At 55.8% G+C, this 22,484-nt stretch overlaps 1 pseudogene across 1 annotated transcript; it reads right to left on the bottom strand.

Annotated features, from left to right (window-relative positions):
• Positions 1–4,426: 4,426 nt before the first annotated feature.
• On the bottom strand, positions 4,427–16,524 carry LOC308224726 (trimethyllysine dioxygenase, mitochondrial-like; annotated as a pseudogene). The gene is made up of 8 exons: positions 16,445–16,524; positions 13,612–13,786; positions 12,538–12,714; positions 11,528–11,807; positions 10,364–10,484; positions 6,660–6,896; positions 5,714–5,852; positions 4,427–4,558 (listed from the first exon to the last, which is right to left on the bottom strand). The product of its transcript is annotated as a trimethyllysine dioxygenase, mitochondrial-like (transcript).
• Positions 16,525–22,484: the final 5,960 nt, after the last annotated feature.

The following is a 22,484-nucleotide window of genomic DNA, read 5'->3' as shown; positions in this document are numbered from 1 at the left end:
ACCCTTCTGTGATCTTATTTTAGAGCCTCGAGTGACGCCAGGGCAGGAGGTGAGAGCACCAGGGCTCAGCGCTGCTAAAGCAGCATCACCCATCAGCAGCAGGGGAAGCCTCCCCCCGGCTCTGAGATGGGGACCTTGAGCACCCGCAGCCAAGGCAGGACAAGGCTCATTGGGAAGGTGAAGGATTTAAGCATTCCTCCAGCTCCAGCAGGGCTTCAGAAGCCCTAAGAGAACTGTGATGAGGATTTGCAAAGCACCAAGAGTAACAAACAGGGAGTAAAAGTGCATAAATGGTAAAATGCAACTATATAAGCAATGCCCATGACACCGTGAATCACCAACCTTCATAGCAGAGCCCACCACCTACAGGCGAACACAACACGTCCCAGCTCTCACCCCTTCCTTCCTGCCCATGAGCATGGCCAGGGCCATCGCTCTCAGCCCAATTACTGCTGCCTCCACTCACGTCGCCTGCACTTGGCTGGATGATGTGTCCTGTCTGGGTTTGCACCTGAAGGTGACGCTGTCTGTGAGCAGCAGAAGGGACCTGTTCTCAGGGAAGAGCTTTGCATGGCCAAAACCAATCCATCTTTCCTCCAGCTCAGGGAAACCACCCACTTCTCTAATACCTAAAGGCAAACAGCCAGTGAGGTGCTTGCTTTCATGAAAGCACAGCACAAGAGAACTCTTCCCAGCAGGAAATGCCTCCCTTCCCATGCCCAGGAATAGCCCCCAAACCCCAGGGCACAGGTGCTGCAGAGAGGCCTCTTTGAACACCCACCCTCTTCTCAGCATCCTTTGGTCCCCAGCCCTGCGCTCAGACCCTCCTGGGCTTACTGGGGAGGAGTGGGATGGAGCAAGCGGCCATCCCCGTGGGAAGTGCCCACATCTCCTGGCCCAGGGCACGGTCTCAAGGGTGGAAGCTGCTCTGCAGGGCCCGGGAAGGAGCTGGGAGCCAGCACCAGGCATCTTCCTCTCTCAGGATGCAGGATGCAGCTCAGCGTGGGCAGAACAACCCCTGGGCACCTCCATGGTTCCATAGGATTTTCCCTGCTCAGGGAAAGCTGAAGGTCTCAAAAAACACCCAGTTTTGGGGAAGGACAAACTGGAAAGAGTGAAGTCCCTTCCTTTTCCTTTGAGCCTGGAAACAGCCAGCAATCAAAGATAACAATGGTACCTTTTCCTATGAGGATCACGTAAATGGGACAGGCAGCAGGCTCCTGCTGGCTTCCTCCTCAAAAATCCCCCACCCCATCAGAGAGCCCAGTGAGCTCTCACTGCTCACAAAGACACCCCTTCCCAACCCCCTCACCTCCCATTCCTTTTGTGCACAGCCCCCTGTGCTTCTCTTCCCCACGGAAAGCCTTCGGTGGGACCCAAGAGCTAACGGGGAAGACTGAGGTGGGGGATGCACCAGCGCAGCCCTGTGACCCGCAGGGGAGCTGGGGGCTCTGGGGCACACTGTGGGGGAAACAGGAAGCTCTGAGGTGTACTGGGGGCAAATGGGGTTCCTGATGTGAACAGCACGTAAATGGGGGGCTCTGGTTTCACCACATCGAGCACTCTGGGAGCACCGAGCGCTGAATGAGGGGCTGGCTGCACAGCCAAGAGGGAGGGGTCCCAAGGGCATCCGGAGGAGACAAAACACCAGTGCTGGGGCTGAACTGGATGGGCTTTAAGGTCCCTTCCTCCCAAACCAGGCTGCGATTCAAAGGGGCACCGCTAATCCCAAACCCACGTCGGGAGGACAATTTCGTGCCTCTTCTGCCACCTTGTGGCCGATGCAAGAACGAACGGTGAGAATGCAACCGAGCTGCCTTGGTTACTGCTCCTCACGTTTATTCCACGTTGATGGGCAATACAGACTTAGTTTCAAGCTCCTAATTGCTTGAAACGGGTATTTTGTTAAGATGATCACTTTATAAATAATTTATCTAGAGACTTGGTGCTTAGCTTTGGAAAAGGCCTTAAACACATCCATTGGATCACCAGGGAAGGAGAAGGAAGCAGAAAGAACTCGATTACAAAACCTGACCCGGTAGCATTAGAGCAGAGAGAGCCTGTCCCCTGACACGCACAGCAAGTGCCCGGCTCACCAGGCATTGACTGCCAAAAAGCCCTGGGCCTCCAGAAAAAGCTGCACAGGGAGAATTTAGCCCTCATGGGAAGTAGGGGGAGATGGAGCTCAGGATTTAAACAAAGCCCTCTCCACTCCATGGTTTAGTGCTGGAGTGGCTACATTAGAGTAACACCGATGAGGAAATGTGTTCTTCTACATTCACCATAAGCAATTGCTCCCAGAGAGGTTACTCCGGCCCCCTAAGGAGTGTGGCCTGGGCTTGGCTCTTAAGAGGAGGCTGACGTCTGAAGAGCACAGCCCTCAGCAGCAGCAGGGTGAGCAGTGACAGCCACCACGTTCCCTGGCAGGAAGGCACCTATGTCACCATGACCCGTCACCAACACACTTGTGCCAGCCCCAGACCTGCCCGCTACAGCTCAGCGCAGCGGCAGGTAAAGCTGATGTCCACAGTATTCCCCTCATATCCTGGAGGCACACGGAGGCAAAAAGAGCTCAGGAACCCTCGGTACCACCAAATAACTTGTGAGAGGACCCCACCACTCCAGGCTTTCCAATAGAGATCCTTTGGTTCAGAACACAGAGATGGTTTGCTGTCACCACCACACTCCCAGCCATGGATTCACCCAGCAGCACAGGGGAAAGCCACCCCCGGAGCACCAGAGTGGGACCGTGTATGGAACCACTGGGTTTGCTGCTACTTCCATACCATCAATGAAGATGTGTGAAACGCCCCAGCTGCATTGCGCTGGTGTAACTGGCACCCAAGGAGAACCTGGCAAAGAAAGTAACAGACTGGATGCTGCAGGCTGCTCAGGGAATTCACTGCCTCAGCCTAGAGGAATACTCAATTCCTGCCTGTGCCCAAGGCTGCTGTTCACAGAGATGGGAACCCATCCTGGAGAGATGAACCTCACAGAACCAGCTCACTTCAGGCTGCTGTTACCAGCCACCATGGCTCATGTTTCCCTTCCTCACCCCTACCCTCTGATCCACAGCTCCCTGCCAAGCCTTCACTGGGAAGCTCCTGGTGCCTGCGGCACTGGGAAATACTGTGAAAGTCAGCCTCAGGCAGCTCAGGCCACACTTGCACGGGTCTCTCAGCACTAGAATCTATACAGTCAGTGTTTAGATTAAACGAAGGCAGCAAAGGCAGCACTTGTACCCTGGACACAAGAGCATCCTGCTTGCACAGGAGGGCCAGGGGTGAAAGGGACCAGCCCTGGTTTAAGGTCTAGTATAGCAGAGCAGACACCTCCAAAGACACAAATCCTAAAATCCCCTCTTGGTTCTTAAATTCCCATGTTTCTAGCATTCCGCTGTTTCTAATAACAGGAGGATCTGCCCTTTTTCTTTACACTGCATCCCTCTGATGTGCCAGACCAGTTTATCCCCCAGCTAGCCGGAGCCAAAAGGCACCTCTGTGTTCGCTGCCTCCATACGCAGGAGGATCTGGTGAAAACACCACCCAAACTGGTCAGCCCCATCCAGCAGCTGGTGAAATGACAACCTTACACAAAGCCTTTCTTCAGGAAAAGTGAAGGAGCAGGCACAGGGGGAGATCTGACAGCAAATCCTGTGGCTGCTGAGCCTTCGCCCTCAATTCAAGCACAAGAACACACATACGGCGTTACTGGAAGTCAAGGAAACACGAGACCTACATCCCTCATCTAACACAGCTCTCCTTCCCAACATGCAGCTCTTGCTACTTCCCCTGTTCCTTCTAACCTAAAGCTCTTCACAAAAACCCTCCCAAGAGGGGGTTCTCCCTTTGCAGGCCACCTCTCCAGCAGCATGGCTTGTATCAGTCACTGCTCTTGGGGTATGTGGTATGTTTAAGAAGCCACTGAAATTTGCCAGCACCCCTCAGTTTGAGTAGTGGCACGTTCACATCAAACAGGGGCCAGGTTTTCCTTTTCTCTAGAAGAGCTGAAGTCCAGCCTGGGGTGAGACAAAGCCCCAGAGATTTCCATTCTGCTCTGCTGAAGAAAACAACCCAGAAACCTGGAACTCCAGCTGGCAGTAGGCTGAACAGCAGGGATAAATGCAAAGAGTCCAGATCCTGAAGGCACTTGGTTGGAGGAGCACTTCCCGTGGAGTGATTAGCCCTTCCTGGGCAGAGCCAAGACAGTCTGAGGGGCTGGAGCAAGCAGGCTGGGTGCAGACAGCAAGAGGTGGCTGTGCTCAAAGGCAGAACAGGGTCCCGCAGAGCTCCCACAACTTCCTTTGGCTTCCACTTGCTCCCTCTCCTGAGCAGGCACCGGGAATGGCTCAGAGAGGCTGGAGGGCTTTGAGGTATGTGCAACATCGCCAGGGTGACACCAGCAGGGCCCCGTGCACGTGGCCGGGCTAAGCCTGCAGTCCCAGCAGGCGCGCGGTGTTGAGCACATCGTCCCTCGTCAGGTAGCAGCCGCAGAGCTGGCGGTACCCGGTGAACGCCTCCCGCCCGTGCAGGACACGCCAGTTGTCTATGAACAGGGCCTGCAGGAGCAGAGAGGAGGCCATCAGCAGGGCGCCACCACGGCCAGCACCCTCTGGCAGGACAGGTCTGAAAGCTGGAGGCCCCTCAAGACTGGAAGAGCAGGTGAGGGTTTGCCAGGGTGGGCATGTCCACTCCTGCTCATCACTGTCACACAGCACAAGACCACAGCCAGATGTTTCATGGGATCTAGCACAGCTCTCTACCTGAAGCAGCAGTTCTGCTCTGCTGCTCACCAGGAGTTAAAACACAAGGGCTAGCAAAGCACAGAGTCACATTCCGGGCTGTTTCTTTGCTTTTCTACTGGAGAGGCTGGGCAGTAGTTCATCAGCAACAGAGGGGCCATCTCCTGCCTCTAGAGTGTCACTTCCCCCCAGCATCAACAGGAACGGAAGGGGGGGGCGGTTCTAAGATCATCCGTTTCCCTGCTGGATCCTCTCATTTCTGGGGCCCTGGGCTCAGGCTGAATCTAGGCCTGAAGGAATAAAACCCCTTCAAGCACACACAGCTGAATGAAGAAGCTATGCACTGCAACACCTTCTACAGGTCTACAACCTTGGCTCCAGCTCTTCAAGCTCTTCCAATGCTGAACCCAGCATCAGCCTTTCAAAGCACAGGGCAGAGCTTTTTCCTTCCAATACCAAGGTGTGCTAAGGCATCTTAGCTGCTTCTGGGACACTGCCCAGCTCTCCTGTGACTCACTGCCAATGTGAGGGTTCAAAGATAACCTCAGAGCTGAAGTAAATTCAGCTTCCTACACCTCTGTATTTCCATCACACTGGAAGTTTCTTCTGGAAGAAGTCTGAGGTTGAACACCAGGTGTTCCCAGCCCCTCTGCTTCTGAGGATCCTCACTGCAGTGACTGAGAAGATCTTTCTCCTCTCCTCTAGCTGGGCCCAACTTTGCCCTGAGGCAGGGTTTGAACTAAACATTTCCACCTTACCTGGAAGCTCATATTCTTTTAGAACAGGAGGAACACATCCCCCCGCAACAGATGCCAGCACTGTAATACAGGTCACCTTAGAAGAGTTGCAAAGAAAGCTGCAGTATGTGGAGCTTGCCTGAAGCAGTCACCTTAGTGGCAGCAAGCACATCCAAAGGATCATGCTTCCCTCCCTGCACAAAACCCAGGCGAGTCTCCCAGCTCCAAGCCCTACCTTGCCTGGCTTCAATTTGACCCAGAGCTCGTTCTCTGGCCTCCGGAGCTCAGTGGTGAGGGTGCGGTGAGCAGCGTACCAGTGGTGCACAACGTCGTGCGGCACCGTGTTGATGACGGCACGATCATAGTTGTTGTATCTACAAGCAAAGAAGAGGTCAGAGACAGCCCATATGGCTCCACGAGCACAGACAGGTATTCGCACAGGGAACCGCAGGAGCCTGGGGGACCAGGCAGTATTTAAGGGAGGCCAGAGAGACGACATGAGAGGTTACACTGCAAGTGCAGGACTGGCAGGAGAATACCCAGCACTGGGAGCAAGGAGCTTACTATCAAGTGTAAAACTGTTCTTGCTGGTGTCCTATGGAAGGATGTGCCGCAGCACAGGATGAGGCCACAGGCTGTCAGAATAAGAGTGCAAAGCAGTGCTGGACAGGCTCCTGCACTCAGCCAGGCTGGCGTTCCAGAAAGCAGCCCAAATTTCCTTTGGAAGTGGGGCAGTCCACACTCTCCCTGTATGCCAGGCTGATTCCTAGAGGCTTTTTCAAAGAAGGGCTGAATCCTACTGCCTCTCAAATGAAAAGAGATGGGGGCATGGAGCTGAAGGGAGGATGAGAGGAGTGAAAAGCCAGAGCGCAGCACTGACACCCATCCTTGTCTGGGTGGTTCTGACACCTTCTCTAAAGCAGCCGTGTACAGCCCAGGAGGAAACATGAGCTGTCCCTGTGGCTTCACCCCTGCCCCTCAGGTATAGATTGTTTTTTCATAGAACCACAGGCTGGTTTGGGGTGGAAAGCACCTTAAATTTCATCCAGTTCCAACCCCTGTCCTGGGCAGGGGCACCTTCCATTAGAAGGTGTCAGTTTAGGATACCTCTTGAAACCCCTCCCCTGTCTACCACAATCCCCTCGCCTCCCCATTAGCAAGAGGCCTCACATGGGTGTTACCTGATGAGATAAAGCTCATTGTTCCAGGGGTAGACATTGAGAACTGGCCCAATTCCAATCATGTGGTTGTGGCAGTCTCCCACATTCTCCACATACTCGTGCTTCAGCGGGACCTTGGTGAGCAGCTCAAATTGGTCTGGGGCGCGCTGGAGAACCCGCTCTGCCGCATAGAAACCATCCACCAGCAGCGTCCGCCCACCCGTGCCCTCATGCTTCAGGCAGTGGAACACTTGGATGCTGCATGGGCAAGAGAAACCAGAGCATGAAGACCCCTTGGCTGCCTGTCCCGTGGCCAAAGTGCTCCCCATCAGGTGTAGGTGGATGCAGCCACCCTTCTGGTTTCACTGAGGCCTGCCAGGGAATGGAGACAGACCAGCAATTAACAGCTGTGCCTGCCGGTTCTTAAGGCCTAATCTACACCAACTCAGAACAAGAGGACAGTGAAGAAATGCTGGTTGTACTCTTGGAGTTGTCAGGAAGTACGAGGGTGTCCAGGGTGACTCTCATTCAAAGGCACAAACATTATGGTCTCCCACAAGGCAACACATTAAAGACCCTTTGGAAAGCCTGGAGGAGTCCCCAGCGAGCATCTTACCTACAGGCACATCCCTCCCTAGTGGGAAACCGTCCAACTCAGCTTCTGTCCTTCCATTACTTCTCTGAAGCTTCCCTTTTCCTCTGTCCAAGCAAGGTGGGCATTGCGCTGTTAGGAGCAAACACCCAGGAGCTGCCTCCAGCCACCTCCCCTTGTTAGAAAATGAACTGTTACCTTCTGGGAAAGCCTTTACCTTCTGCTCTCCCTTCAGGGCCTCTGAACCCAGTCCCACAGCAGGGGATGGGGCAGCACCTCCCAGCTCCACACTCACCAACACCTTTTCACCTGGGTGCTCTATTCACCCTTTACAAAGTCAGTGCAGGAGCACTGGAGCAAAGGCCACTCTGTGCCTCAAAGGCAACAACCTCCTCCTGCAGCTCAGGGCTCTGAAGAAGCCTCTTCTCTGGGCAGGCTCTTTGGTACCTGAGGAGCTGGATAGTAAGCTGTAGTCTTTCCCATAGCTTGGGGATTTTCTATCCTCTACCCTTTGTAAAACTTAACCTGAGACTTGTCAGGTCTCAGCCAAAGCAGTGGGGAGGAAGCAGACATTGAAATGAACCCATCTTTCTTGAAAAACACCTCATTTCACTCAGAAGCAGGTCAAAGACTCAAGCGTTTTGGCAGCAAGTCTGGAAGAGGCTGGGAAGAAAGGATTTCTGGCAGAGATGGGGGATCAGGAAAGCCAAAAATTCATGTTCTTCCTGCACAACTCTGGCTTTGCAGAACTACAAGCATCAATGGTTAGCTCTACTAATTAAGCCCATGTTGCCCTTGCTTGATGCACTTCAGCTGGCTGCAGATGGAAGGTTCCCTACCTGAAAGGAACCCTTCCAAGTGGAAAGGAAAGATACAAAAAGAGCTAATGAGCTCTATAGTTCTGGCACCGAGCAGTCACATCAAAGCCCTTTTGAAGGTTGAAGGGCTGGTCTTATTTGATGTTGGGGGAGATTTTGTGAGCTCCTAAACCAAGTCAGCCAAGCAGGTCACACCAAGCAGGTCTCTGCAAACCATGGGTTCTGCACTCAGCTGTTAACTGGAAACAGAGAAGCCAACCACATGCAGTGTGGGGCAGCACCTGTGCTCTGTGTACTTCAGCTGCACAGAGCACAATCAAATCCACTGACTTTGCTCCTGACATCGAGCTGCTTCCCAAAAGCTTCCTGCCCGGCAGGGCACAGACGGGGCTCAGGCTGCTCTGAGATCCACCTGCAGTCAACACATCTCCCCCCTTAGTCCCCCTCTGCTTTCCCAGCTCTGCACTGCAGACCTTTCCCATTCGGGTGTTTAGCAAGTTACAGCCTCACTTAGGAAGAGCTGATCCTGCCCCGGGGCAGGAGGTGTGGACTGGGTGACTTCTCTTTGCAGCCTCATTTGCAGGAGATCACATTACCTCCACACATCTCCCCCAGGCTATTCCCCTCTTGACTCAGATAAAAGCAGACAAAAACACTACTCAGGCTAGAAATTAAGCCTGAAGTCTCTTGCACTTCCCCCTGAGCCATGATCTGCTGCCTTTCCACCTCCAGCTGCGTATCAAACTCACACCCAAAGGCTGTACCAGAAGAGCAGTTTGCAGAACAGCATTTGTGAACCAATGCTGCAGCTACAAAACGCTTTTTAAAGCACAGAAGGGTGTGAGCTGGGGGAGCCTGGCTTCTGCCCACCTGCAGGGCTGCACCCCTGCCAAAATGCAGCCCCCAACCTGTGTGAACTGGTGCAGAGCAAGGTGAGCAGGGCCTCTGAGGTACCTCTCCACGCTGTGCCAAGGGGAGCTGCTCTCCCTCCTCTCCCGAAGCTCCTCAGCCCGCACAGCTGGCCCGATGAGGGTGAGGAGGGCTCGCCCCAATCAGAAGGGGTAAGGCAAAGCAAACCTGTCCAGCAGCAGCTTTGTGCAGCAGCTCATGAGGGGCGCTTGCTGCAGGGGAAGCTCTGCTTTGCCACATGTACCCAAAAGACACCTCAACCCAGCTGCTCACCCCCACAAATGCTGTGTGGCACCTCAGAGGCTCTGAGAAGAGACTGTGAGAGAAGCTTCAGGGAGGCACAGGAACGACCACAGCATTCAGCCGCCTTTGTGACTACAAGGGCTACTTGAACCACAGCAATACCAAGCTGCAGTCACTATCTAACAGCCAAGTCCTTCACTGCCTGCATTCTGGAAGCCCCAGAAGTTCCAAGCATAGGGAAAAGTGACCTACAGACTTCCGCCACTGCACAGGGATCAGACACGACCTGGAATTGCTGAGTGACCAGTGCAAGTTGAGACAAGGGGGGCACAAAATTACAAAATGAAACATATAAACGTTTAGAATCAGTTTTAAGTAATGTTAAGTTTGACGGCTTTGTAACAGTAGCAATGGAAAATTACTGAGGTGCATGACATACAGAAAAAAAATAGCGTACAGCTAGAGAACATACTGAGAATTCTTGTGTAAGATAAACCGCTGTAGTTGACGTAGTTTTAGGCCCTATGACCTTAGTACAAAATGAGTGTAAGAAAAACAGGCTAGAAGAACAGGACACAAGGATAAGGAGTATCTGGGAATGGCAGGTGTCCAGGATGGGCTGCAGTTAAACTAAGTGGTAAGTAGGAGGATAGGAGCACTATTGTGTCTCTGGTGCTAACAAACCAATTAAGCTGGTATAAACATCTACTGGGTGCTTCAAAGGCTGCCAGAAGTGATGAAGATTCTTGGAAGAAATAAACGACCCTCAGAGACCACCACCACATTTTTGTATGCATGTGGGGAACTTTTTAGAAAACGATGTAATCCATCCGTAGCCTCATGAATATGTATGTATGCCCAGTGGCTGTATAAGGACGGCTTGTGCAGCAATACAGGGACACGCGTTAGGGGGAGCTATCCCCCGTGTCTGCCGGCGCCGCAATAAAGAATCAGAGAATCCCAGAACCCCGAGGGTTGGAAGGGACCTCAAAAGATCATCTAGTCCAAGCCCCCTGCAAGAGCAGGGTAACCTAGAGTACATCACACACCTGCTTGTCAACTTGAAAACTTTGTTGGCAAGTTTGTTCCTGGAGTTGTCTCCGAATCAAAGTACAACCCAGCATCAGCACTGGAGACAGCACAGCCCCAGCAGAAGCACTCACCCACAGGGCTCCTGGAAGTAGGTTGTGTCTGTGTGACGATCCAGAGCCAGCTTGGTGTAGGCAGTGTCTCCCCGGGAGAAGTCCGAGGTGAAGTACCACATCCTACCATAAATGGGTCTCCCTGCAAAAGGGACAGGCAGTTATAGCATGGGCTGAGGGAGCAGCGGGTGGGAAAGCAGATCCCCTCCTGCTTTGAGGTCACTCCCCTCCTGCCTCTGCACAGAGGAAATTAAAGCAGAACAACAACATTCACATTGCCAAGAGCTGGTGCTTCTTGTGCCTCCTCCAGTGTTCAACTTCTCACTCTCCTCCCCAAAAGACTGATTGGAACTGTCAAACCAAGGAAGCCCCTGAGCGGCACGAGGAGTTGCCAGGGCACAGCCAGCCCCTGCCTGCACCCACCCACCACCAAGCCTGCTTCTGTTCTCAGGATCTTGTGTTTTCTGCCACCTTCCCCCCTACAACATGCACAGAAGGAGACAGACAGAGGGACAAACTGTGCTCAGGGGCTAAGGGGGAGGGTACCTGGAGCAAAAAGCTGCCTGCATATTCCTTGGAACCCCTCATTTCTATTTATTTCTACTCATTAGAAGCAATCCCTCCTCTCCCAGCAGCGTAAGGCAAGTCAAAGTGTTTCTGCGGCTTGGACAAGAGTTGAAACACAAACCCTGTCCTGCCATGCTGTTGGGCTGTTTTAAACACAGCAGAAACATTTCTCACTGATTTTCTTCAGTGAGAGCTACAAACTGGTTCTGATCTCCCTGGCTCCCAGGGCCAGGGCTGCCCTCCTGACCTTCCAAGTCATAACAGGAAATGCTTCTCTGGGCAAAGCTCTGCTCTTCCCAAACAGGCCACTTCCTCCAGTTCCTCCTCTCTGTGCACAGCCCCACTGTCACAAAAGTCACCACACGCTCCCGAGGCAGCTGCACAGCCTCATGATCCAGCTCTCACCCAGGAAGAGGCAGATCCCACAGTGCAACACTCCAGCTCGGTTCCAGCACAGTGGCCAAGGCTGTGGAAGACCCAGACGTTTGCTTTGCAAACCAGGCCACACTGCACGACACACAGGACAAGGCAGCAGCACCTTCCCAACCAGCTGAGCAGTCTGCCCTTCACAGCTCCTGACAAAGCTGTCACTGGCATTCCCAGGGCAGCCCCTGTTACCTGATCAAGCTGATCCTTTCTGCCACGATTTCTGTGTCCTCTTTGGTGGGCGCAACATTCTCCACAAAAGCGATGCCATAAAGCAGGAAGTTCTGCAGGAATTCCTTCAGCCCCGCATCTGTCTCCAGGAAGCTCCGGCGGTCCACGGAGGGCACCTGGGCCTGCCGGTAGATTTCAGCATTCCAGAGGATGCGGGGCTGCATCACCTGCTGCTTCTGCCCCTCGTAGCTGTTCTTCACCAGCCACTCCAGCCCATAGCGCGTCACGTGCCCATCCGGCCCTGAGGTGAGGGACCAGAGTCACAGTCACCACCAGTGCATGCCACAGCCCCAGGTCATGATCAGCACACCCCCCAGCCTCAGACAGTCCTCACCCTGTTAATTTGTCTGGTGACAGACTCTTTGCACTCTGATGCCACCCACACTAATGTCTGGTTCAGGCTACAAGTCCTGAAAGCATCACTGTTGCTGCAAGGAGCCAAATTCAGAGCCAAGGGCCTCAACTTCAGTGGTTCTGGGCTTTGCTGACAGAACTCCATGAGGAAGTTGAGCACTGAAGACCAGCCCATAACTAAGGGTAAGTTACAACAGAAGGGAGAGAGCAACTGAGAAGGACGGACAGAAAACGTGAGTTCTGACCAGGGATACCAGCTCAAACAGCAGGGAAAAGGAACCCAACCATTTCTTGACCAGTCTGCTCACTCCCTGCATTGCTGCTGGGTTCAAACCAACCAGTGAAACACCAGACACTGAAGATACTCACATCTCTACCCAAAAACGGCTGGTGAGGAGGGGGAGGAAAACACAGCCACACATTTAAGACCGAGACATGTTACAGCAACCCCAACTGTTTAAAATCTGCTTAGGGCCAGATCTCTTCCCAAAACAGCTACTGATTTAGAGACAAGGCTGTCCTCTCCCAGCACACCTAAGACCAGGATCCATCACCGAGGCTCCCTCCAAGCAGGGCTGGTGGCCCAGAACCCATGGAGCAGGCACTTTGCTACCTACAGGTGAGGAAGAGCGTGGTCTCATCCACTCGCACAGCCTTAGGTTTGATGGCCAGGTCCACGCTGGCTGTGTCCAGGCTGCGCTGGTTGGTCTTGGCATTGTAGCAGGAGGCGGAGCGGCAGTGGTCCCGCAGCCACACGAAGTCCAACCGCATCAGCGTGTTGGCGTACCTGAGCTCTGCAGAGGAGGCCGGGCTCAGAGCTGCACTGGTGCCAACAGGCGGAACCATCATCCAGAACTGAGCCCACAGGTTAGGATCCCACTGACTGACAGGGGATGCACAGCTGGTTTGTCACACTACGCAGTGTCTTCATGGAAGGCCTGGCTGTCACTGAGCTCACCATGGGCTCCCTTCTTACCTAGCTCACCCTGCAGCAGGAAGGAGTAGAGCTAACATGCTGCTCACGTAATTACCTCTTTCATTTCTCTGCAAGTAGTAAATTCAGAGCTGTACATAACCTAGCTGCAGATCCCAGTACAGTAATACAGGTAAGAGTCAAACAAATAATCACCCCAACATCCAAGCTACACAAAGGCTACAAACCCCACCAAGACCTTGAGGCAAGGCCTTCATATCCATTTAGTGTTAAAGCCTCTCCTCCTCGTTCCATTCCAGGACAGCTTGGGAATGCTCAAAGCCCTTCAGAAGGGGGAGCCAGCAGAGAAAAGAGGAGAGCGCTTCCTGCTCGAGTCCCACTCAGCTCTGAATCCAAGTATCCAAGGTCACTTTGCAGTGGGAAAGCAACAATATCCTTTCTTGGGGACACTGTGTGGGATAAAAGAACAAACAATTCCCCTTGCTTCTGAGTGACCCAAGTACCAACATCTAACTGGCCTCAGCAGACAGAGGCTGGACCAGACCAAACAGGTCCCGGGGAAATCTGTGCCTCGGTTGCCAAGTCACCTCCAAACCCAGGACAAAAGTCAGTCCTGCCTTTGGGAATTCCCAGAAGGAACATGGAACACAGAGACCAGCGTGCACCCCTCTAGCACAGCCCATTTCAGAAGAACACAGGTAACTGAAATCACTCCCAGGGACTGGCTGGGAGCAGGGACACGGGAGCCAGCACGTACCGAGGTGGTCGTGGTGTAACTGCCAGGCACACTTGAGGGACTCTGGCTCCGTGTGGTGGCAGCGAGTGCCAGCAGCGAGGACGGGCCTGGTGTCACCGGGCGGCCGCAGCAAGGCAGGGCTGGAGCTGCCACACAGCCGGAGAAGCCCCACCAGCCTCTGACGCCACATCCTGAGCTGCTGGGAGAGACGGGACAGAACTGGTGACACTGGTGACACACAGGGGGTGACACACACACAGGGACACACACACACGGAGGTTGCTGCTGCTGCCCAGCCTGGCCCCCAGCCCCACATCCCCATGCCAGGCACTGGCAGCACTCTGGGAAAGCCGGACTCATCCCCACAATCACCACTGATGGACACAAGAGGTGAGAGAGAGCTCGTGCACTGAGGAGGGGAGAAGTGGGTGGGATCAAAGGAAAGGCTGACGAGGGCTGGGAGATCCATTTTCAGGCTCTTCTCTCTTGTTGGCCTCCCCCCCGTTTCTGGGATAAGGGCAGGAGAGGAGCAGGAGGGAAGCTGGTGCTGCACGTGAGCCCTGCTTGCCCCCAGCTCCTGCCCATCACTCACCGACAGCAATGAACTGTCAGGGGCTCAGGGAGCTCTCTCACCAACCTCAGCCCATCCAATGCAGCAGCAACAGACACAGGGTGTCTCCTGCTTTGTGACTCCCATAAATCACAGCAGAAAACGGTCCTGGGAAACAAATGAACGCCCAGGATTTACCAGGCAAAGCAATTCCAGAAGGGACCGCAACGTGCTGCCAAAGCCTCATCTGCTGCAGGTCTCAGCCTCTCTCTGGCCTCCCCACTTTGAATTCCCCATTCCTGACCAGAACTACAGAGCTATAGGACAGAGGGAAAAGTGACCTTGGGTAGAGGCACAGGAACTGGAGGAATCCAGGGATTAGGTCAGTTCTAGAAGAGCACCAAAACACTGAGGAGGAGGAGGAGGAGGATCTCTGCTGCTGCTGAAGGACACCACCAGCACGGAACAGAATCCAACCAGGGTTAATCTTTGCCTGGAGATCATGGGACCATTTCTCAGAGGGAGATCTGTAACGACTCCTCAATTCAAGGGCAAAACCTTCCAAGCATTAAGATGTGAAGCCACACAGAGCACCCTGTCCTGGTCATCCATTCCTGGAGGGCAGGTCTCAACCCAGCAGGATTTAACAGTGCTTTGGTCTCAAATGCACAGAAATGTGGCACCACTGGGGAGACACAGACTCGGGGAGCTTTCCTTATCAAAGACTTGTGATTTTCCTCCATGCTTTCTCAACACTGGAGCTGTGGCTGCCCCACCTGCTTCTCCACTCCAGAGCTGAAGATTGCAGAGCTCTCGAAGTTGGCAGTAACAATAAAATCAGCTATTCCATGTTCTCAGACAACAACTCGCTGGGCAGGAACTAAACCAGAGGCAGCTCTGGGGGAAAAGCCTGGAAACAGTTTTCTAACAGAACATGGTCTGAGGTGGGGACGTGCCCCTTCAGCAAAGGCTCACGAGGTTCCTGGCCTCGAGTCACCAGCAGCTTCAGCGCTGCACAAAGATTCCAACTTGGAAGTGCCGGATCTGCAGCTGCCAAAATGCAACCCTGGCTGCTGGCAGCTGCAGGAATCAGCCGCCAAGTCACGGACATGAACCTCTGAGACCATTAAGTCCAACATTAACCCAGCGCTGCCGAGGCCATCGCTAAACCCAGTCCCCAGGTGCCACATCTACACATCTGTTCAACCCCTGCAGGGACGGAGACTCCACCACTGCCCTGGGCAGCCTGTTCCACGCTTGACAGCCCCTTCAGTGAACAACTGCTCCTATCTCCAGTCTAAACCTGCCCTAGTGCAACCTGAAGCTGTTTCCTCTTGTCCTGTCACTTGTTCCTTGTGAGAAGAGACCAAACACTGCTGTGAAGCCCATGAAACTCCTTACAGATGCTGACTGAGCTGCAAACACCCTGAAAGACTCCCGGATTCTCGCTACAGACAGAGGAACTGGGCCACCAGAGAGCTTACACAGCCCAAGCCAGAATTACCAGCAGGCACCTGAAGACACTCCACAGCACTTGCTCTTCCCTTTGGTGGTCTCCAGCCAGACAGAAGATGAGGTTTTGTAGAACAGCTGGAAGAACACTTTCCAGCACACGCACTGAAAAGTCAATACAGGAAAAGGAACTCTCCACTTCTGATGTGCAAGCTCCACCAAGTGAAGAAAAGCCACAGCCAGAGAAAAGCAGAACTTGACTATGATGTGTATTGGTTTTAGAACTTAAAGAAACGACTTAAAGTCCCTGAACCAAGCACTATGACTCACAGAGCATCAGCCTGTTCTTTAGGAAGCACAAGAGGGGAGCCTCTGCCCAGGTTTTGGTATCAAAAAACCCCAAGAGAGAAAGGAATAGAGCAGCCACCTTGTTTACCCACGCCTGGCGTCCTCACACAGGACCCAGAGCTCACCTCCAAATCCCTTTAGCAAGTGGCCTTTGTCCGGGGCAGCTCAGCCCTGGTTCCATCTTTCTGCAGATGTTCCTTTTATCTCATCCTCTCCTAGTATCAGAACTCACCAGAGAACACACAGAGGCAATGGTGAGTGACCCAGATACTGAACCTCATCAGTGAGACCTCCTGCTCCTCTGCTGTCCTTGCTGGAAACAGACACCACCAACAGCACACAGAGAAGCCTTGAATGAAATCTTCCCAAGAGATCCTAAACCTGAGAGGAGCTGCACCAACCCCTATGATCAGAGAGGGTTTACATTCTGCCTTCATGTTCAGTCAGAGCCAAGAGCTCTCCTGGCTGGAATCAGGTATGGGAACAGCCAGCTCTTCCCCTCACCTTTATGCTTCTATCACCTTGATCCTGCCTCACAGCCCACCAGGCAGTGGATGAAAGCCAGGAGCAGGCTCAGACCCCCCGTGAGCAGGAGGAAACATTCCAATGTGTTGTGAGCTGAGGAATTCCCTTGAGAGGGAGGCCAAGAGACAGGTTGTGAGGGGAGCAGGAAAGATGAGAGGCCTCAGGAGGGGCTCATGTCCAGGGGACTTCCCACCTGCTCTTCAGCAGCATCCCACTGCTGCCACAAGTGCTGGTTCCTCGAGCTCTGCTAAACCCCACAATTCTCCCTGTGAGCAAAGGAGAACACTGAGCTGGAAAAACCAGGAACCAGCTGGTTCAGCAATGCCAACACACATGGAAGGAGAAGCCCCACACTCTGTGGTCTGGGGCCAGCTTGCAGCCAAAGCCTGCCAGGAACCAGGCAGCTGGTGCTGGGGAAGCTGCTCTGAGGCCTGACCTGTGCTGGTGCTGTGAACAGGCCTGACCTGTGGCAGCATGGCTAGCCTGGCTTCCAGGCTCCTTCAGCATCCCAGAAAGAATTCCCTGTTTCTCACAGAGCATTCCTGAGCGCTCAGCTGCTGACACTCACGCACCCTTGTCCACCGCTGGAGCCTCTGGCTAAAGCAAAGGGTTCTGATCCACCAGCAGCACGAGATTTCAGCAGCACAACAGGCCTTGGGCTTCTGAAAGAGAGAGGAGAGGAATCCATTGTTTTGTCGAGGCAGCCTGAGGAACAGTGTGGAACCCTCAGGAAGGGCAGCTCGGAAAAGACCTTTAAGATCCTCAGACCTTACCCATCCCCAGCAGTGCCGAGGCCACGGCTGACACCAGAGAGCGCCGCTACTGCAGCAGCGGGGAAAGCAGCCGAAGAGCAGAGCGCTGCAGAGGCTGGCACAGAGCTGCTGTCCAGGAGGAGCAAAGGGCCCGAGCCAGGAGCTGAGCCCCGCGCTGGGAAGCAGCTCCTGGGCACAGGCGCTGGGCTGCCGGCAGAGCGAGAGGGGCCGCAGCCCGAGCTGCCCCCGCTCCCCACGCAGCTGCGGCAGCGGCTGTGCTCCGCTGACAGAGGCTCCTGCCCCCCCGCAGGCTGCTGCTGCTGCTGCAGCCACCGCGTTAGGGCTGAGCGCTCAGGACCCAGAGTCCCCTCCAGCCCTCCCCCGCGGGCGCCGCTCGGAAACTCAGAAGCCGTTGAAGGCACCCCAGACCCGGCAGCTCCATCCACAGCCGCCGCGCTGCCCTGGCAGCGAAGGGAAGAACCTGCTCGCCCGAGGCTCAGCAGCGAGCGCCGGCTCCAGACCCCGCTTCCCTCCGCTTCCCGCAGCCTCCTGCTCGGAGCTCCTCCGCTGCCTCCAGCGAAGCCTTCGTGGGCGCAGCCGAACGCGAGCAACCTCCGCGTCGTTTCCTTCTCCGCAAACAGCCGGCCCTCGGGGCACCTGCCCCGGACACCTCCCGCAGCTCGCTCCTCTTCGCGGCCACTGCCCCGGACCGGCCCTGCCCTGCCCCGCCCCGCAGGGGTTGTCTTTGCTGCGGGCGGGAGCGCAGCGGCTCCGCTGGAGCTGCCGCGGCCGAAAGCTCCGGTCCCTGCCCGGCAGGGGCTGAAGCCTCGAGCCCCGCGTGCGCCCGGGACACGGCTGTTACCTGCGCCGCGGCGGGACCTGGGCGGCTGCAGCGGTCCCAGGGGCGCTCCGCGGCTCCTCCCGGTCGGTCCCGGCGCCACCGGAGCGCACGCGCTACTCAGGAGCGCCTGCGCAACACCCGAGGCGGTGCCGGAGCCTCCGGGGCGGGTTCCCCCGGTCTCGAGCGGCGCAAAGCGCGGGACCAGCGGCGACGCCACCGCGCCCCGAGCTCCGGGCCCTGCGGCGGCTGCGAGCCCGACTATAGCACCTCTTGTACCACAAAGACGCACGCCTGTGGCCAGAGCGTCGCACGTGTGCCACAGAAAGCCTCCGAGCCGGGCACTGTGCTGGCAGCGCGGTCTCTGTCTCTTTTTTCTCTGGTTATTCGAGGGAAGGAAAGAACCAGGCCCGGACTCGGATGTTTGTTTGCTGTGTCCTGGCCGCTGCTCCCTTGGTCACACTCCAGTGGCCGATCCACTGGCAGGGAGCGGGAGCAGGAGCACAGTGGAGCCTGGGAAAGGCCGGGACCCGCTTCCCTCGCCCTTGCGTCAGCGTGGGCCCAGCCTGGAGCCACGACTGCTCCGTTCCAGCGCTGCCCTCGGAGCGGCAGCATCTGCCCCTGTCCCAGCTCGTGGGACACCTGCATCGAGCCACAGCCTGGGTTCGGTTGGAGGGGCCTTAAAGCTCTTCCAGGCCCAATGCCTGCCACGGGCAGGGACACCTTCCACTGGAGCAGCTTGCTCCAAGCCCCTGTGTCCAGCCTGGCCTTGAACACTGCCAGGGATGGGGCAGCCACAGCTTCTCTGGGCACCCTGTGCCAGCGCCTGGAGCATTTGTTCCCAGTGGCCTTTGGTTTGCAGCAAATTCCCCCATCTCTTCCAGCATCTCAGTGTCATGGGAAGCAAGAACGAATCGCTCAAATGATGCAGAACACCCCTGTGGGCATCTGGGTCCAGTGAGAAGAGCACAAGTGGCCGAGGAGGAGGATCTCTCTGCCCATCCCTCAGCACAATGTCTCCTGCCTTTCCACAGTCCCAGCACCACTTGGTTGGCTTCAGCTCTGGCTCCCTTCTCCCAGCCCTGGGTGTTTGGCACAGCCTTCCCATGATCTGGGCAGCCTCCCCCTGTGGAGTTGGGAGCTGGAGAGGTGCTTGGAGGGTCCCCAGGCTCTGCTTGATGCCGGGTCCCTGCCAGCACCCTGCATGCAGCAGCCCAATACAGCCAATATTGAGGCTGGATCATCGCCCTCCCTCCAGTCTGCTCAGTGATGCCACCCCATGAACATGCTTTGGATCATGGTCTTGGATCACCTCCTCCTCTGGCCATTCCTGGGGGGTCTTCCACATGTCCCACAGCATGGGAGCAGAAAGGATCCTTCCCACTTCACTGCAGACTGAGGTTAAGCCATTTCACTGATCAGAAGTGGTAAACTGAGTCAGGAACTGTGAGCTGGTGTCCATGAATGTGTGCTTGGGGATGTCCTCCAAGAAGGGAGGAGGTGGCCAGTGTGGGCAAGACAAGCCCTTCCTTTGGCTTCTCCATTTGCTGTAGGGCAGTGGGGGCTGTCCCAGCCTGCTCTCCCACCCTCCGCTCCTGGGAATGATAACACCTCCAGCCTCATATCACCCCCCCTGGGAAAATGAGAATGGGGTGTCCCTGGAGGGACAGACACTCTGTGATGGGGCAGCATCTGCACCGTCCCCTTCCCTCCATGGGGACAGGGGCAGGCGAGCCTGGACACAGCCAATGCCTCCCCCCTGTGCTGGGTGAATGCTCCTCCTGCCCAGGGCAGCAATCTGGGAAGGGGGAGAGGGGCTCCCTGGGATGAGTGGAAGGAGGTGGTGATTCAGGTGGGAGCCACACAGAGACTGGCCCATTCAACCCAGGACCTCAGTGGCTCCATGAGCCTGAGCTGAGGGTTGGAGTCTCACTGTGACCCATGTCTCATGTCCCCAGCTCTCCTATGGCTCCTTCATGGAGCAGGGATTCTGGAGCTCTACCTGCTCCCAGCTCCATCCTCCTTGGGCATCCCTGGGGTCTCCCCTCAGCTCCCCCCTGCCCCAGGAATACCCTTCACCCCAGGGTCACTGCTTTGGCTGCTGCACAGCCCCTTTCCCTTCCAACCCGACTTTCCCACTGCCTGCAGCACAGCGTGGCCCTGCCCCAGCCTCTCCGTGGCCCCTTGGGTCCCGCTTGGAGCAGAGGAATGTGGCTCAGCAGCCTGGGGGCTCTTTGTCCCAGTGAGTGACCCTGGAGGGGTGTTGGGGTCAGGATGCTTGGCACAAAGGCAGACACTGGGGTTGTCCCCATCCAGGCAAGCCGCTGAGCTCAGCCCACCCTGGCAGGGCAGCATGGACCAGCAGCAGCTGTGGGGAGCATCCCTGGACTGCCGGGACATACCTGACTACTCTGGGAATCGCGGAGCCCCAGCCTGGTTTGGTTGAAGGGAGCTTAAAGCTCCTCCAGTTCCAACCCCAGCCATGAGCAGGGACCCCTTCCACTGGAGCAGCTTGCTCCAAGCCCCTGTGTCCAACCTGGCCTTGAACACTGCCAGGGATGGGGCAGCCACAGCTTCTCTGGGCACCCTGTGCCAGTGCCTCAGCACCCTCACAGGGAAGAGGTTCTGCCTAAGAGCTCATCTCAGTCTGCCCTCTGGCAGGTTCAAGCCATTCCCCTTGTCCTGTCCCTACAGGCCCTTGTCCAAAGCCCCTCTCCAGGTTTCTTGTCAGCTCTTTTGGGGGACCACGGCAAGGGATGGATGAGGGTTTGTGAGACCTGCAGCAGAGCATCTGCTCACCACGAGTCTGAGCATCACTCCCCCACCCCGCTGGCTCTGCCTGGGGAAACCTGGCTGTGCTGGAGCTGGGACCAGACATGGAGTCCCTCCACCTCCGAGGCATCACTGCAGCTTGGGGGCTTCATTTTGGGCATGTCTCCTGTGCCATGCACTGGGTGGCCGTGCAGAGCAAGCACTAATGGGGAGGTGGGATGTGCTGGGGGCAGTGAGGGGTGTCGGGGAGGGGTTGCAGCCTTGGGGCAGAGCCTCTGCCTCAGCTGAGGAAGAGAAGGAGGTGAGAGGTCAGGGAAGTTTTAGCCTGGCCCAAAGCGCTGGGGCAGGAGGGGCTGAGCTCCACGTAACCACTGTTATTTGTTTTTTCTAAATAAAACAAAGGAAGGAAGTTAATAAATAATGGAAAGTGGAGAATGCATTAATGAAAGAGAGAACAAGGGAGAGAGGGGGAGAAAGGAAGGGACAGGGCAGAGGGAGAGCACGGGGCGGGGGAGAGATATTCCTGCCTGTATCGATGGGAACCTCATGCTGGTGCAATAGGAGGGAGAGGTGCCCGGTGCTTCTCAGGAGCTCCGGCCAGGCAGCTCCTCTTTGGCTGCTCTGAAATCTTGATGTGGGGCAGCGGGGGCAGACGCAGGGGAAACACCGTCTGGTGCAGCCCCAGCAACTTGCTGTTGAGGCTGCCCTTGCTGCCCGCTGCCAGCATTGCTGGCAGGTGCTCTGCCGCTTGCCCACCGCTCCTCAGTGTGTGCTGAGTGCCTGGGGCCTTGCTGCTGTTGGCTGCACGGACAGTGTCTGTTCTTGTTTGTGCCCCTGCAGCCCTGCTGTGTGCTGGGTCCGGCCGTGCCGCTGGCTGCTGGCGGGGTCCCTGGCTCCCCATCACAGGTAGCAGCCTGCAGCACCTGCTGACAGCTCTCTCTGACTGAAGTGGTGTCTGGGGTGCCATTGTCACCAACGGTGGCTGACGGAGTGTCTGCTCCTGTGTTGTCACGCTCTTTTGGGACCCAAGCCCACATATCCCACAGCCCAGTGCTTGCGGGAGTGGGAGCAGGGGCAGGGTAGGGGCTGGCAGGTCAAACGCGACCTGCCACAGCACCTGCTGGATTGGCATGCACAGCCAACAGCTCCAAGATAACAGATCCCAAGTTCCTACATGGAGGCTGGAATGCTGATAACATGCTCCTGACATCATTACCCCTCTGGGTGCAGCACCTCCCGTGACTGGCTCTCCCCACCCGGTTCAGCCTGTGCTTTCCAAACACGTGCAAGTGCACCTCCTCCATTGCTCCCATAATTTAGTTCCTTATCTCTGGCCTTAGTAACTCCAAGCCTCGCTCCTTATTCTCACATCCCTTCTGCATCCCTCTCATTCCGGTCACTGGGCTGCAGCACGTAGCAGGCTTCAAAAGCCAGCTGACGTGGGAGCCACTCCATCACACACTGTTTCATCCCATCGGGATGCGCTTTTCCTGCATGGGCAGCACACGCTGCCAAGAGCCAGCAGGACTGCAAGCTCAGCAGCTGGGAAGTGCTGCAAGGAAAGAGGTTGCTCCGCAGGCTTCTCCACTACTGACATGAGGGAAAACCTGGCAACAGCATGCAGCATACTCCCCTTTCAAAGCCAGCAATGCACAGC

The sequence above is a fragment of the Psittacula echo genome (assembly GCF_963264785.1).
Source record: "Psittacula echo genome assembly, chromosome: 8".
NCBI lineage: Eukaryota > Metazoa > Chordata > Aves > Psittaciformes > Psittacidae > Psittacula > Psittacula echo.
Note: the sequence above shows the minus strand (reverse complement) of the source record. Positions and strands in the feature narration are given on the sequence as shown.